Source organism: Palaemon carinicauda, chromosome 17 (assembly GCF_036898095.1).
Source record: "Palaemon carinicauda isolate YSFRI2023 chromosome 17, ASM3689809v2, whole genome shotgun sequence".
NCBI classification, from domain to species: domain Eukaryota; kingdom Metazoa; phylum Arthropoda; class Malacostraca; order Decapoda; family Palaemonidae; genus Palaemon; species Palaemon carinicauda.
The window spans coordinates 64,133,648-64,148,224 of NC_090741.1; positions in this window are offsets into that span (position 1 = coordinate 64,133,648).

Below are 14,577 nucleotides of genomic sequence, written 5' to 3' on the forward strand. Positions count from 1 at the left end.
ACACATTGAATGACGGCTACGCGCGGTCTCTCTCTCTCTCTCTCTCTCTCTCTCTCTCTCTCATTGTTCGTTTTGGATATTGGAAGTTTTTATAATTTAGAATGTATATATAAGTATATGTTTATATATTTATGTTTATATGTGTACATATATATATATATATATATATATATATATATATATATATATATATATATATATATATGTGTGTGTGTGTGTGTGTCTACGGTATATATATATATATATATATATATATATACATATATGAATTATATATAATGTATATATATATATATGTGTGTGTGTGTTGGAGGTGCTACATGTATATATCAAATCATAAATGTTCATATTCTTTCTTTTTCAAATTTATGCCGTTTCTCACAGCAATGGTTACTCTCAAAGAAATAAAATTCATACTACCACTGCTGAGTAAATGGAAGAACCTCACAAGTAGAGAAAAGCTTGCATAGCGTTGGTTGCTTCTTATACCTACATGGTATACTCACGTGCAGCACGTCGAACACATTCACTCTTAGTGATTTATTCACCTTTTATGCACTCCTGTGATTCCTTAATAGTTTAGCCCCCCATTTCAAATACCCCTTTCATGTCATCTCTCCACATATATAGTATTTAGATATTTTTTTTTCTAATTTTATATTCCACAACTTTACACTTACATCATATTTCCTTTTTCTAACTCATGTCATATCACACTCACACACACAGATATATATATATATATATATATATATATATATATATATATATATATATATATATATGTGTGTGTGTGTGTGTGCGTGTATATATAAATATATATCGATATATATATATATATATATATATATATATATATATATATATCTAGATAGATAGACAAATAAACACACAAACACACACAGAGTTTCATCTAAAATGTTTAAATACTTTTGAGAAAGAACTGCATATAACTCTGAAAGAGTAGTTGGTCACATAAAAATAGGTACATATCAAATATAGTAAATGGAAGTGGAATGGGGTAAAATTATAAATTTCTGATAAGGCGTCCACAATCTTATGGGTCTATGCTGGTAGTAGTAATCGTTGTAAATTTACAGGACGGTTAAGATATGGTAAGTTACAGTATGTTACATTATAACACCTTGAATTAGTTAAGGATTTATAGGTGGTTATAATATTGTATGCATAATTTATATAATTATAGAGGGCATTTATTTACGTAAATTTGATTTAATTGAGATATTTATATAGATAGCATTTATTAATTTAATAATTATTAATCTGCTACTAATTTATTTTAGTTTGAATAAAGCTCTTATTGTCAGCCTTGATACTACGACAGCACGAACATCTTATCTTCGAAGGACTCGTAACCTCATCCTATATATTGAAAGACCATGGAATTCCCAAATTTGCCTAAACCTTCTTGTAGACAGCCATTACAAGAGGTACCTCTGAATTTTCACAGACAATCACAATGTATCCTCACGAAACTTACCCCTTTTTTTCACGTTTAGGGCAGTCATAGCATAATGTATAACAATAACAGGAAACTGTATAATTCAAGTAAAAGTTTTATTATTATTATTATTATTATTATTATTATTATTATTATTTTTGTTATTATTATTATTATTATTATTATTATTATTATTATTATTATTATTATTACTGGCTAACATACAACCCTAGTTGGAAAAGCAGGATGCTATAAGCCCAGAGGCCCCAACAGGAAAACAGCTCAGTGGAGAAAGGGAACAAGGAAATATTAAATATTTTAAGAACAGCAACAACAGACAATCAAAGTATAAATATAACATCTATGAAGCTTTTTTTTTTTTTTTTTTTTTTTTTTACCTCCACAAAGCTCTCGAAGTCTAATTCAACCTTTATTTCATAAACACCTATAACATAAAACAATCTTATAACTTCCAAATACTCCCACCTTCTAAAATGAACATGAAAATCTGAAACTCTACCAAGAGGCCCTTGACCTCTTGGTATAGTCCCCTGCTTCTTCATTCCCCCTCAAGAAGGTAAATTCCCCATGAGGCGCACATCCCCAGGATTTTATATTCCTGCAGGAGCTTCTGGGTGCATTTGGTGTCTGGAGCCAGAGCAGACTTCTGGAATATGACGTACGTCTTGATTTATTCCCGTTAACAGACCAGCCCTTTCCCCTGGCCTACATTTATGTCGTTTAGAGGGCAATTTATTTTAAAGGGTTACATTTCGAGGGCAATTTATTTCAGAGGGTTATATTTCTATACAAATTTATTCTGGGGAATTACATTTTGAGAACAATTTATTTCTGAGGGTTATATTTCTATACAAATTTATTTTGGGGGATTATATTTTCAAGGCAATATATTCCAATCGCTTACATTTCAGTGTCATTTTATTCATAAGGCGTACATTTCGAGGGCAGTTTATTCCAAAGGGTTAAATTTTGAAGAGAATTTATTCCATATGGTCAAATTTCTAGAGCAATTTATGCCTAAGGCTTTAATTTATAGGGCAATTTATTTCAATGGCTTACATTCCGAGGGCAAGTTATTTCAAAGGCTTACATTTATTGACTAATGTATTCCGGAGTTTTACAATTCGGGGGAAATTTATTCCAGAGGATAGCGTTTTGAGACATTTATTATATATACTTATATTTCGTAAGCAGTGTATTCTAAGGGGCTTACACTTTCAGAGCAATTTATTTCACATTCCGGCATTTAAGTACTAGTTTATTTTAAAGCGTTTAATTTCATGTGCGGTTTATTTCAGATGCCTACACTTTTTACCAATTTATTCTAGGAATTTAGGTTTGAGTGTAGTTTATTTCATAAAGCATTACGAACCCCATTCCTATGGTAATTTATTCTAGTTTTACCTGTTGTGGGCGATTTATTCCAAGAAATATTCCGAAGACACTATATTGGAATTTGTTATTTAAGAGAAATTTATAACAAAGACGAAAAACTGAATAATTTTATTTTCTAGAAGTGTCATTTCCATTATAATGTATTTTATAAGTATAAATCCACATAGACTTTTATACTACAGCCATGAATTTTCATAATGTCTCTGCCTGGTGTTTGCCAGTCGGGGGTTCGAGTCCCGCTCAGACTAGTTAGTACCATTAGTGTCTGCAACCTTACTATCCTTCTGAGCTAAGGTTGGGTGGTTTGGGGGAACCTATAGGTCTATTTGTTGCTGAGTCATCAGCAGCCATTGCCTGACCCTCTCTGGTCCTAGCTTGAGTGGAGAGGAGGCTTGGGCGCTGATTATATGGTATATGGTCAGTCTCTAGGGCATTTTCCTGCTTACTAGGGTAGTGTCAATGTCCCTTGCCTCTGCCATTCATGATTGACCTTTAAAACCTTTAAATACAGGCATAACGTTGCTGATCATTTTATTCCAGAGGCCTACATTATCAAAACAAGTTATTTCAAAGACCTTGATTTCAATAAAAATTTATATTTAGAGGGACTTTTATCTTAGCCATATAATATGTTGCTGCGAATCCGGACGTTTTGAGATCAATTTATTTTTGAAGTTGGTAATCCAAGGACAGTATTATCCCAATATTTAAATTTCGATGACAATTTATTCCAAAGGCTCGTCTGTCTAGGGCTTTATATGAGTGGTCTATTTTTGAGCAATTTATATGAGAAGCTTATATTGAAAAAAAAAATTATGAGGTTTATCTCTCTAGAGAAATTTATTCTAAAGGTTTAAATTTTAATAAAAATTTATTTTAATTTCTCACGTATTACTTGAGAGAATTTATTGTAAAGGCTTCAATTTTGAAAATAATTTATTCTCGAGAGCTACACTTCGATAGTAATTCGTAGGTTGATTTATTCCACAGGCCTACATTTTGCAGGAAATTTATTGCCAAGGCATAGCTTTCGAGGGCAATTTATCCCAAAGGATTGCATTTCGAAGGAAGTCGCTTAGTTCTGAACATGATGTTAATATGAAAAATGTTCAAATTACCAAAGAACACTGATGTAAGGAAACTGTAATGAATATAGAAATATATATATATATATATATATATATATATATATATATATATATATATATATATATATATATGTGTGTGTGTGTGTGTGCATACTTACCATCATCATCAGCCGTTACAGAACAAAGACCTCAGACATGTCTTTCCACTCGCGTCTGTTTATGGTCTTTCTGCGCCTGTCCACACTCGCAAACTTTCTTAGTTTGTCAATCATTCGTCTTATCTTCCTTCCCCTGTTTCTTTAATAATCTGTAAGGACTCATTATATATATATATATATATATATATATATATATATGTATATATACATACATATACAGTATATATATTTTTTTTTTCTTTCCCTGTTATCACTGTACCTATTTCTTCTTTCCTTTTGCATTCTCCCTTATACCTTCCTCTGATTCCCAGTTCTATTTTATTATTCGTCCCTCTTCCTTATTCCTCCAACCAACAGCGTCTTAGGCGATGTTTCTTCCCTCCGACTTCTGCTGATACGACCTCTTCTTCGTTCGCTCAGCCAGAACTCTCAAAACATCGGCCTCTCGAACTGCGCCACTGGTCTTTATCATGTAAATTTCTCTCTCTCTCTCTCTCTCTCTCTCTCTCTCTCTCTCTCTCTCTCTCTCTCTCTCTCTCGTTGGGGGGTGGGTGGAGAGGCGAATAACATGTCAAGATTGAATGCAAAGCGATAGAGGTCAACTTTAACACAGGATTCATGTTTAGCATCTCGTCTCTCTCTCTCTCTCTCTCTCTCTCTCTCTCTCTCTCTCTCTCTCTCTCTCTCTCTCTCTCGGATATTGGCAGATTAAGGAAAGGGGAGACCTTATCGTTGTTATTGAAGATTTAAGGAGTGTTGGAGATTTCCTTTTTTCGTCGGGGGTTAGGGGAATTCTTGGGGGTGGGAGGGAGTGAGAGGGGGGAAAGGAGAGAAGAGGGAGAGGTAAGAGTGATTCGGGATTTGTATGGAAAGATGTTTTTGGGAGAGGGCTTTTTTTGTGTGGATATGAATATGTCATGAGATCTCCTTGGATTGCAAGTTGTGTCTGGAATTTATTATACCGTCGAATATTATGTCAATATTAGGGACGATTTATACCGACGGGAATGTTTGGTCGCGGTATCTTCATTCTGCATATTTCAATTGACCTCGTAAGAGGGGGAGAGAGGCGAGGTGAATAATGCCATCAGTGCACCACGCGCAGTTTATTGTAGGCATTATTAAAATGTTTTGATGGCTTATTTAAAATGTCCTTACTTGGCGATCAGTTTGCCGGGGGTTCGAGACACGCTGAAGCTTGATACTTTCTTTTAGTGCCTCCAACGTCACCATCCTTGTGAGCTAAGGATGGGGGTTTTGAGGATTATACAGGTCTACCTGCTGAGTCATCAGCAGCCATTGCCTGGCCCTCCCTGGTCCTAGCTTGATGAAGAGGGGCCTTGGGCGCTGATCATATTTATATATGGTCATTCTCTAGGGTATTGTCACATTCCCTTGCCTTTGCCACTCATGAGTAACTTTTAAACCTTAGCTTCCCCAAGTTTGTAAGTTTATACTTCAGTTTCCTTACTGCTTCTTTTTTTCCATTTGGCTGTCCAGCCTCTTGTAGCTTTTACTTCATAATTCAGCGGAGGAATTACCCCACCCCCCGTTACATTTGGCGTTGAAAGGTCTCCTCAGCCCCATCTACTTATAAAATGGCACAATTCCACTGATCTAATCATACTACAACGAGGACCATCTCTGAGAGAAGCTGCCTTGTACCGGACGATAATATGTCTTGACGTGAAGTATATGATAAATTTCCCTGTATACTCGTCGTATTTTACCATATGTGTTATATGCCGTATGTGTCTTGCATATGCTTCTGGTTTGTCTGTCCTACTAACCTTTGTATTTACAAAAGAACTTACACATAAGGGTTTTCAGCAGTTAAAGATGAATTGCTCATCACACACACACGCATATATATATATATATATATATATATATATATATATATATATATATATATGTGTGTGTGTGTGTGTGTGTGTGGGTGTGTGTGTATAGTGTGTATTCTGTATACAATAACATATGATACATATAAGATAAGTAACAAAAGTCTTTAAGAAAAACATTGTAAACTTTTTTTTTTTTATTGTTTCAACAAAATATTCCTATCAACTTTTATCTAGTTTTAAAGGAAATATTTGATCACCGGTATTCATATTCTTTTCCTTATTCTATCACATTTCATGCGGTTTTATAGGCATATTTTACCGCCATTTGTTTTTTACCTTTTTTTTCCATATAAGGTAAAATATTTGAAAAAGAATAAAAAGAGGCAGGCATTGGTTCTAAATAGTAAAGTAGATCAAAATTTTCTTATTTAGTTGATAGATATTTAGAATAACTTATTTAGTAAAAAGTCACGGAATTTCTGCCATTGCTTGTTATATCAAGATAAAGAACATGATTCGTATAATCTTACACCTAGCACAGTTGTACAAACGCTAAGCAAACCTCTTTTTTCTATCTTGGCATATGAAAGGCTCCTAAGCATCCCTTAAAAGAAATCCGAAAAAAGAGATTTATTCTGATAAACCTAAAAGATATCACCCGTCAATACTCCCTTCTAAGTTCGGATAAAGGGAAAGCGCATAGGAATATGCTAATTATATACAAAATCCGTCTTGGAAGTCCTTAGGTCCATATCCTTTGCACTTCCTCCCTATTGAACTTTTCAGGATAGACATGGGCACCTATAAAAAAAAATTGGGAATGTATAACCTTGGATTATTCATTTTTCATTCGTTTGTAAAAGGGACACCGAATGTTTCCGTTATGATGATGACTTCAGGTTTACTAGCTTCTATTCATTTTTGTATTTCCCTTTGCTGATGGAGTGATTTCGGTTTGTTTATGGAGAGAGAGAGAGAGAGAGAGAGAGAGAGAGAGAGAGAGAGAGAGAGAGAGAAGATTTCAAAATTTTAAGGGTATAAAAAATGAAAAAAATTTATTTTTTAAATATAAAGAGAGAGAGAGAGAGAGAGAGAGAGAGAGAGAGAGAGAGAGAGAGAGAAAAATTTCAAAATTTTAAGGGTATAAAAAAATGAAAAAAATTTATTTTTTAAATATAAAGAGAGAGAGAGAGAGAGAGAGAGAGAGAGAGAGAGAGAGAGAGAGAGAGAGAGATTTCCAAATTTTAAGGGTATAAAAAATGAAAAAAAATTATTTTTTAAATATAAAAAGAGAGAGAGAGAGAGAGAGAGAGAGAGAGAGAGAGAGAGAGAGAGAGAGGAGAGAAGATTTCCAAATTTTAAGGGTATAAAAATTGAAAAAAATTTATTTTTTAAATATAAAAAGAGAGAGAGAGAGAGAGAGAGAGAGAGAGAGAGAGAGAGAGAGAGATTTCCAAATTTTAAGGGTTTAAAAAAATAAAAAAAATTATTTTTTAAATATAAAACAAGAGAGAGAGAGAGAGAGAGAGAGAGAGAGAGAGAGAGAGAGCGAGAGAGAGAGAGATTTCCAAATTCTAAGTGCTCTAAAAGGGAAAAATATTTTTTTAAATATAAAACAAGAGAGAGAGAGTGACATTTCCAAATTCTAAGTGTTCAAATAGTCAAAAAGTATATCTTAAAAGAGAGAGAGAGAGAGAGAGAGAGAGAGAGAGAGAGAGAGAGAGAGAGAGAGATTTACTTCTGTGAAGTGTGTAAGATGTAAGACATTTTTTATGATATTAGAGGAGTAAGGTGTTATTTATGCCCCCTCCCCTCCTTCCTTCTGTAACCAGGCAGTTACATATAATGGGATGAAAACGGAATCACGTTTTCTATAGGTATGAAATATCAACGGTAAATCCTCCAAACCTATCAATGAGCCGTTGAGTGTCAGATGAAATTCCGTAAAGGTAAATAAGGGTTATAATCCCAAAGAATATTATGAAGTAGGTAATACCACACATTTTTTTTCCTGGAAGCAACTTATGAATGGTAATATCTTAATCGTAATTATTACCCCCGCCAACGAAGTAGAAAGGAGGTTAGGTTTCACCCTGTGTTTGTGTGTATGTGTTTGTTAGTGAATACCTTCCTGACCCAATTTTTAATCGTAGAGTAATGAAAATTTTAAGTATTAACTGTTATGCTAAGAGCTGTAAATGAATAAATTTTTGAAGGTCAAGGTCACGGCCAAGCAAACTGTCCAATTCACGTAATTAACCATAAGTCTGGATGGACATCTTTGTCACAGAGACTTCAAACTTTGGTTCATATTCAAGTGTATGAAAATCCACTCCAATTAATACATGTTAAGGTTAAATATCAAGGTCAAGGAAAAGGTCGAGAAATAGGCTGCTGCGGCGGAGGTCTGCGCTCTACTGAATACCCCTCTAGTTATGGGTTGTATTGTCGTGGGCAAATTCCGTATTCAATATAGTAATAACTTGATCTTTGTAAATCCCTCTCATAATTAATTTGGGTAAATTATCAAGGAATAAAATCACCAAATATATTGCCATAAGTTCTGTTTGCAAGGGTAAGAATATCCTTTACTATTAGAGTTAATCGACAAATGTTTAATTCTCTCATTTCCTGATAACTAGTTACCAAAAGATAAATATCTCTCCCTTATCCCATTAAAGTATCAAAATAGTCTAAAGATTTTCGATGTTTTACTTCGTTATTTCTATCTTGTTTTGTGTATTGTTCTCATGTCTGACCTTGACCTGTCAATTCTCAACTTAATTTATTGGGCCATAATCATTATTGTTATTTCAAATGTGGATGAATTAACAAAGAAATATTCCATAGTATGCTAATACCCATTGCTTGGATGTGCCCTCTAACATAAGACAGAGAAAGACCATGATGCAGAGGATATAGTAGGATACCAAGAGAGAGAGAGAGAGAGAGAGAGAGAGAGAGAGAGTTAATCAGTGACGATAGAAATATAACTCATCATAGATATATATATATATATATATATATATATATATATATATATATATATATATATGTGTGTGTGTGTGTGTCCGTGTATATATATATATATATATATATATATATATATACATTATATATTTATATGTATATGTATATATATACATTATATATTTATATGTATATGTATATATATACTGTATATACACACATATGTATATATATATATATATATATATGATAAATTTTGCACATTTTTACGTGTTTTTCATATTCAAATAAGCCATATATATTTTGATATATTAATGTCTGGATTCTCTTAACGACCTCGGGATCAGAGCCCCAGGCGAAATCTCACAAAGACAAGAGCTTGGCTCCGGCCGGGAATCGAACCCTGGTCGGCAAGCTTATATAGACAGTGACTAACCCATTCGTGGCCGAATGGGTTAGTCACTGTCTATATAAGCTTGCCGACCAGGGTTCGATTCCCGGCCGGAGCCAAGCTCTTGTCTTTGTGAGATTTCGCCTGGGGCTCTGATCCCGAGGTCGTTAAGAGAATCCAGACATTAATATATCAAAATATATATGGCTTATTTGAATATATATATATATATATATATATATATATATATATGTATATGTATATACACATACTATACACATACACACACACACACACATATATATATATATATATATATATATATATATATATATATATATAAAATTGAATTATATCCTTAACTGCTAAAAGGTGAACTATAACATTTTTACATATTTTTTTTTCTAATTTTGCAGGATTAAATTGGCTATCAAAACTCAATTCTTTCGAAGTCTAGCAACAACCGCTCTCCTAATGTGAATCGATCTAGCATGTGTTAAGAAAACCAATAATGATCAAATGAACTAAGCTCACTGGCGTTACAACAGAGACGGCCATCGATGTCCGTGTAGAAAAGGACAATTATCTGTAAGTTAACGCAAAATCTTTTAATAGATTTGAAATGTATCAATAGTGGTTTCTATTTTGGCTTTTTGTGTTGCTGTGTCAATGATTAATTTATTGTCTATCATGGGAAATCTCCGTTAGTTCTTCATAGATTGATGTAGGACCGTGTCCTTAATGCAAAACTCATATATATATATATATATATATATATATATATATATATATATATATATATATATATATATATATAAAATTTTAAGTGTTTCTGATATATATATATACATACATACAGTATTTACTGTATTTATGTATATATGTATAAATATGTGGGTGTGTTTGTATGTATACATACATACATACATGCATTTTATATATGATATGTATACATATATATATATATATATATGTATATATATATATATATATATATGTATGTATGTATGTATGTATATATGTGAAAAATATCTATATAAATTTATATATATATTTTATATGTATGTGTATGTACATACATACATGCATGTTTATGCTTAATTTGATATGATTGAGGACACACATGTATATATGTATATATGTGTGTATATATATAAATATATACCTCCATACATACATACCATATCGGTCTTGGTTATGGTAATGGAAACTACACTAAATGTCGCCGCTAACGGCCTCTCGCTGAAGATTCCGGCCAAGAAAAGTTCCTTTACGAGTGTATTTATATCCCTGTAAACAGGTCAGGTGTTACGTTGATGCCGTAGTGGAAGGAGAGAGAGAGAGAGAGAGAGAGAGAGAGAGAGAGAGAGAGAGAGAGAGAGAGAGAGAGAGAGAGAAGTCTGTGGGATAATTAGTGTCGGTGGGAGAACGGTTATAATATCAAAGATATAAAGTTTTCTGAAAATAATATAAAACTCATTTATTTTCTGTATTTTTCTTATTATTATAGTTGAAAATTGTTTTAATTACTGCAATAAATCGCATTTATGAACTCATATGGTTAACCTGAAGGATTTACAATTGAGAATACACAGAATAATAAATAAAACACTGAAAGGTCTCTTTTTTTTTATTCTGAAACTTTTATAATCACGTATAAATCAATATACAGAAAGTAACGTAAACATCAAAACCAAATTATTTTGAGGAGTTGGACAGCCAAGTCAGATGACAAAAAAAGGATGATCTTAAGTTCCTATAGGGCTCTATGGTTATCTAGATGTATTATGTCATATATTCATTCATGGATCTTGATATTATAATGGTGAAGTATGTAAGATGTATTTTCCATGTAACTTAAAAGTTCTTATGATTAAGTATAGCGGATATATTTACTATGCAACGTAGAGATTATTACCTCCGCCAACGAAGTTGGAAGGAGGTTATGTTTTTGCCCCTGTTTGTGTGTGTGTTTGTTTGTGAACAGCTTCCTGGCCACAATTTTAATCGTATAGCAATGAAACGCAGGGATTAACGGTTTTGTAAAAAGTTGAAAATTATTAGAATTTGGAAGGTCAAGGTAAAGGATCAAGGTCACAGTCAAGCAAAATGACCAATTCACGTAATCAGCCACAAGTTAGGATATCGTTGTCACAGAGACTTCAAACTTGGTTTATATTTAAGTATATGAAAATCCACGCCAATTAATGCATGTTAAGGTCAAAGGTCAAGGTCAAGAAATAAGCTGCCGTGGCAAAGGTCTTCGCTCTACTGAGTGCCCCTCTAGTTCCCTATGGTTTGACTAAATGATTAGGATGAAGTAAAGTAGATCGGCTTACCAGGGGCCGTAGAGATTATTAGCTTTCGAGGTAGTAGGTTGGCCAGGGCACCAGCCGCCCGTTGAGATACTACCGCTAGAGAGTTATGGGGTTCTTTGTCTGACCAGACAGTACTACATTGGATCCTTCTCTCTGGTTAGGTTCTTTCCCTTTGCCTACACATACATCGAATAGTCTGGTCTATTCTTTACAGATTCTCCTCTGTCCTCATACACCTGACAACACTGACATTGCCAAATAATTCGTCTTCACCCAAGGGGTTAACAACATCACTGTAATTGTTCCTCTTGGTAAGGGTAGAAGGGAATCTTTAACTATGGTAAGCAGCTCTTCTAAGAGAAGAACACTCCAAAATCAAACCATTGTTCTCTAGTCTTGGGTAGTGCCATAGCCTCTGTACCATGGTCTTCCATTGTCTTGGGATAGAGTTCTCTTGCTTAAGGGTACACTTGGGCACACTGTTCTATCTGATTTCTCTTTCTCTTGTTTTGTTAAAGTTTTTTATAGTTTATGTAGGAGATATATATTTTTATGTTACTCTTCTTAAGGTATTTTATTTTTCCCTGTTTCCTTTCCTCACTGGGCTATTTTCCCTGTTGGGGCCCCTGGGCTTATAGCATTCTGCTTTTCCAACTGGGGTTGTAGCTTAGCTTTTAATAATAATAATAATAATAATAATAATAATGAAGTCATACATTTTCATTTTTTTGAGGTCTTCTTTCCCCCATTATTTGTCTAACTGCTTTTCATTTTGGTCAATGTAAGGATGATTCTTTAATTATCAAATAATTCAATTGGCGTAAATAACTGTTCAGTATTTTGTCTTATTGGGACCTCATTGTGAACCACGTCACATTTCAGATTGAGGTGGAAGGAATTTCAGAAGGTGTTAACCTTATGAGTATTTGGATAAAGTCACACGAGTATGAAGCCTTTTGTAGCAAACTAATTGCTTCCATTGCCTTTTTCCGTATAGATGTAAGCTCATTTTGAGTAATCTCGCCTATATAATAAAGGGCAAGTATAAAGGTCGCTCATGAATGGCGGAGACAACGGACAGAGACATTGCCCTATCAAGCACGGCGATGCCCTAGGCCTAGAGACTGACCATATATATATATATATATATATATATATATATATATATAAATATATATATACTGTATATATATATATATATATATATATATATATATATATATATATATATATAGACTCAGCAGATAGAGTTATAGGCTCCCCAAAACCCACCATCCTTAGCTCGCAAGGATGGTGAGGTTGCAGCGACCAAAGAAACTAACAAGTTTGATCGGCACTTGAACCCCAGTCTGGCGTTCAACAGTCAGGAACGTTATATAAATTCATATTTCTTTGCTGTCACGTTCAGGGACATTCCCAGACTTGTAAATACTCGGTCTCTCCCCATCCCTCGGGTAGGAGAGAGGTAGTAGTCCTACTCCAGTGAGGGGGTATGTGTTTGTGCAAATCTATCTGAATATTTAGCCCGTTTTTATGTGACGGGTGTCGTACGCTAGTGATTTATATTGATTAAGATCACAGGTTGGCATGTCTATCTTTTATTAAACTCTATTCAAAATAAATATTGATCATAAGAATTGTTGAGGAGAAACTTTTCTTGGGTAGTTGGTCTTTTATGAGTTAGTATAGCTGCTATTGAAATCCTTGAATTTTACAAGGAGTACTATCGTCATTGTGAGCGGAAATAGAACTGAGTTTATTTGCGTTTCTCTGATTTCTAACAAGGAGAGAGAGAGAGAGAGAGAGAGGAGAGAGAGAGAGAGAGAGAGAGAGAGAGAGAGAGAGAGGAGAGAGAGAGAGAGAGCGCGCGAGCTCATTGCTGTATGTTATTTGGCTTGTCTGTGAGATCTTATTAATGGGGCCGACAACGTTGACTCCTAAAATTAAGGCCTAGCTGTACAGTATGTCAATGTATAGCTTAATTAAGTACAGTATTGCGTTTTATTTGCTTATCTATTTACTTTGTTTAACTAAACTCACTTTTGAGGTCATATGTTTCTGGGTCGCAATATTCTGTGGTTTTAACCATTTCAATACTGTCATGGTTGGATCCTTAACTAAAATCTTAGTTGAATATAATTTTGAATTATGTATTGGTGACTTCATTTTATTTTTATTATTACTAGCCTAGCTACAACCGTAGTTGGAAAAGCAGGATAATAAAGCCCTATGCTCTCCAACAAGGAAAACTATCCTAGCGAGGAAAGGAAATAAAGAAATAAATATTCTAAGAACATTAACATGAGAATAATTTCATATATAAACTACGAGACATACAATATGTAAGCCTGTTCAATATAAAAAACATTCGCTGCAAGTTTGAATTTTTGAAGTTCCACCGATTCAACTACCTAAGGAAGGTCATTCCATAATGTGGCCTCAGCTGGAATGAAACTTCTAGAATAATGTGTAGTATTGAACTTCACGATTGAGAAGGCTGTATTATTAAAATTAACTGCATACCTAATATAACGAGCAGGAGGGATATAATCTCGAAAGATCTGAATGTAGATTATTATTTCACGAAGGAAAGATGCTAGGCTTTGATCATAATTTATTAAACGATTAAGATAAAAAGCAATGAAATCGTGATAAAGTGGAAGAAGAATTCTGGTCAGAAAAATTCTCTTCCAGAGAGAAAGATAAATAAATAGATAAATGATAAATATTATCAATAATTTGTCTATCGAAAACCCAACCTACGGTTGAGGTTTCAAGCTTAATAACAATAATAGTAATAATAGAAATAAGAATAATAATTATGGAATAAAACTTCACTAGTACTTCCCGGAATTTTGTTTCTGCTTTAGATGTGTTTTGGGAGAAGGTCAAGTCCTTTCTCCCCCAAGTAAGGTTATCTTACCTTCCCT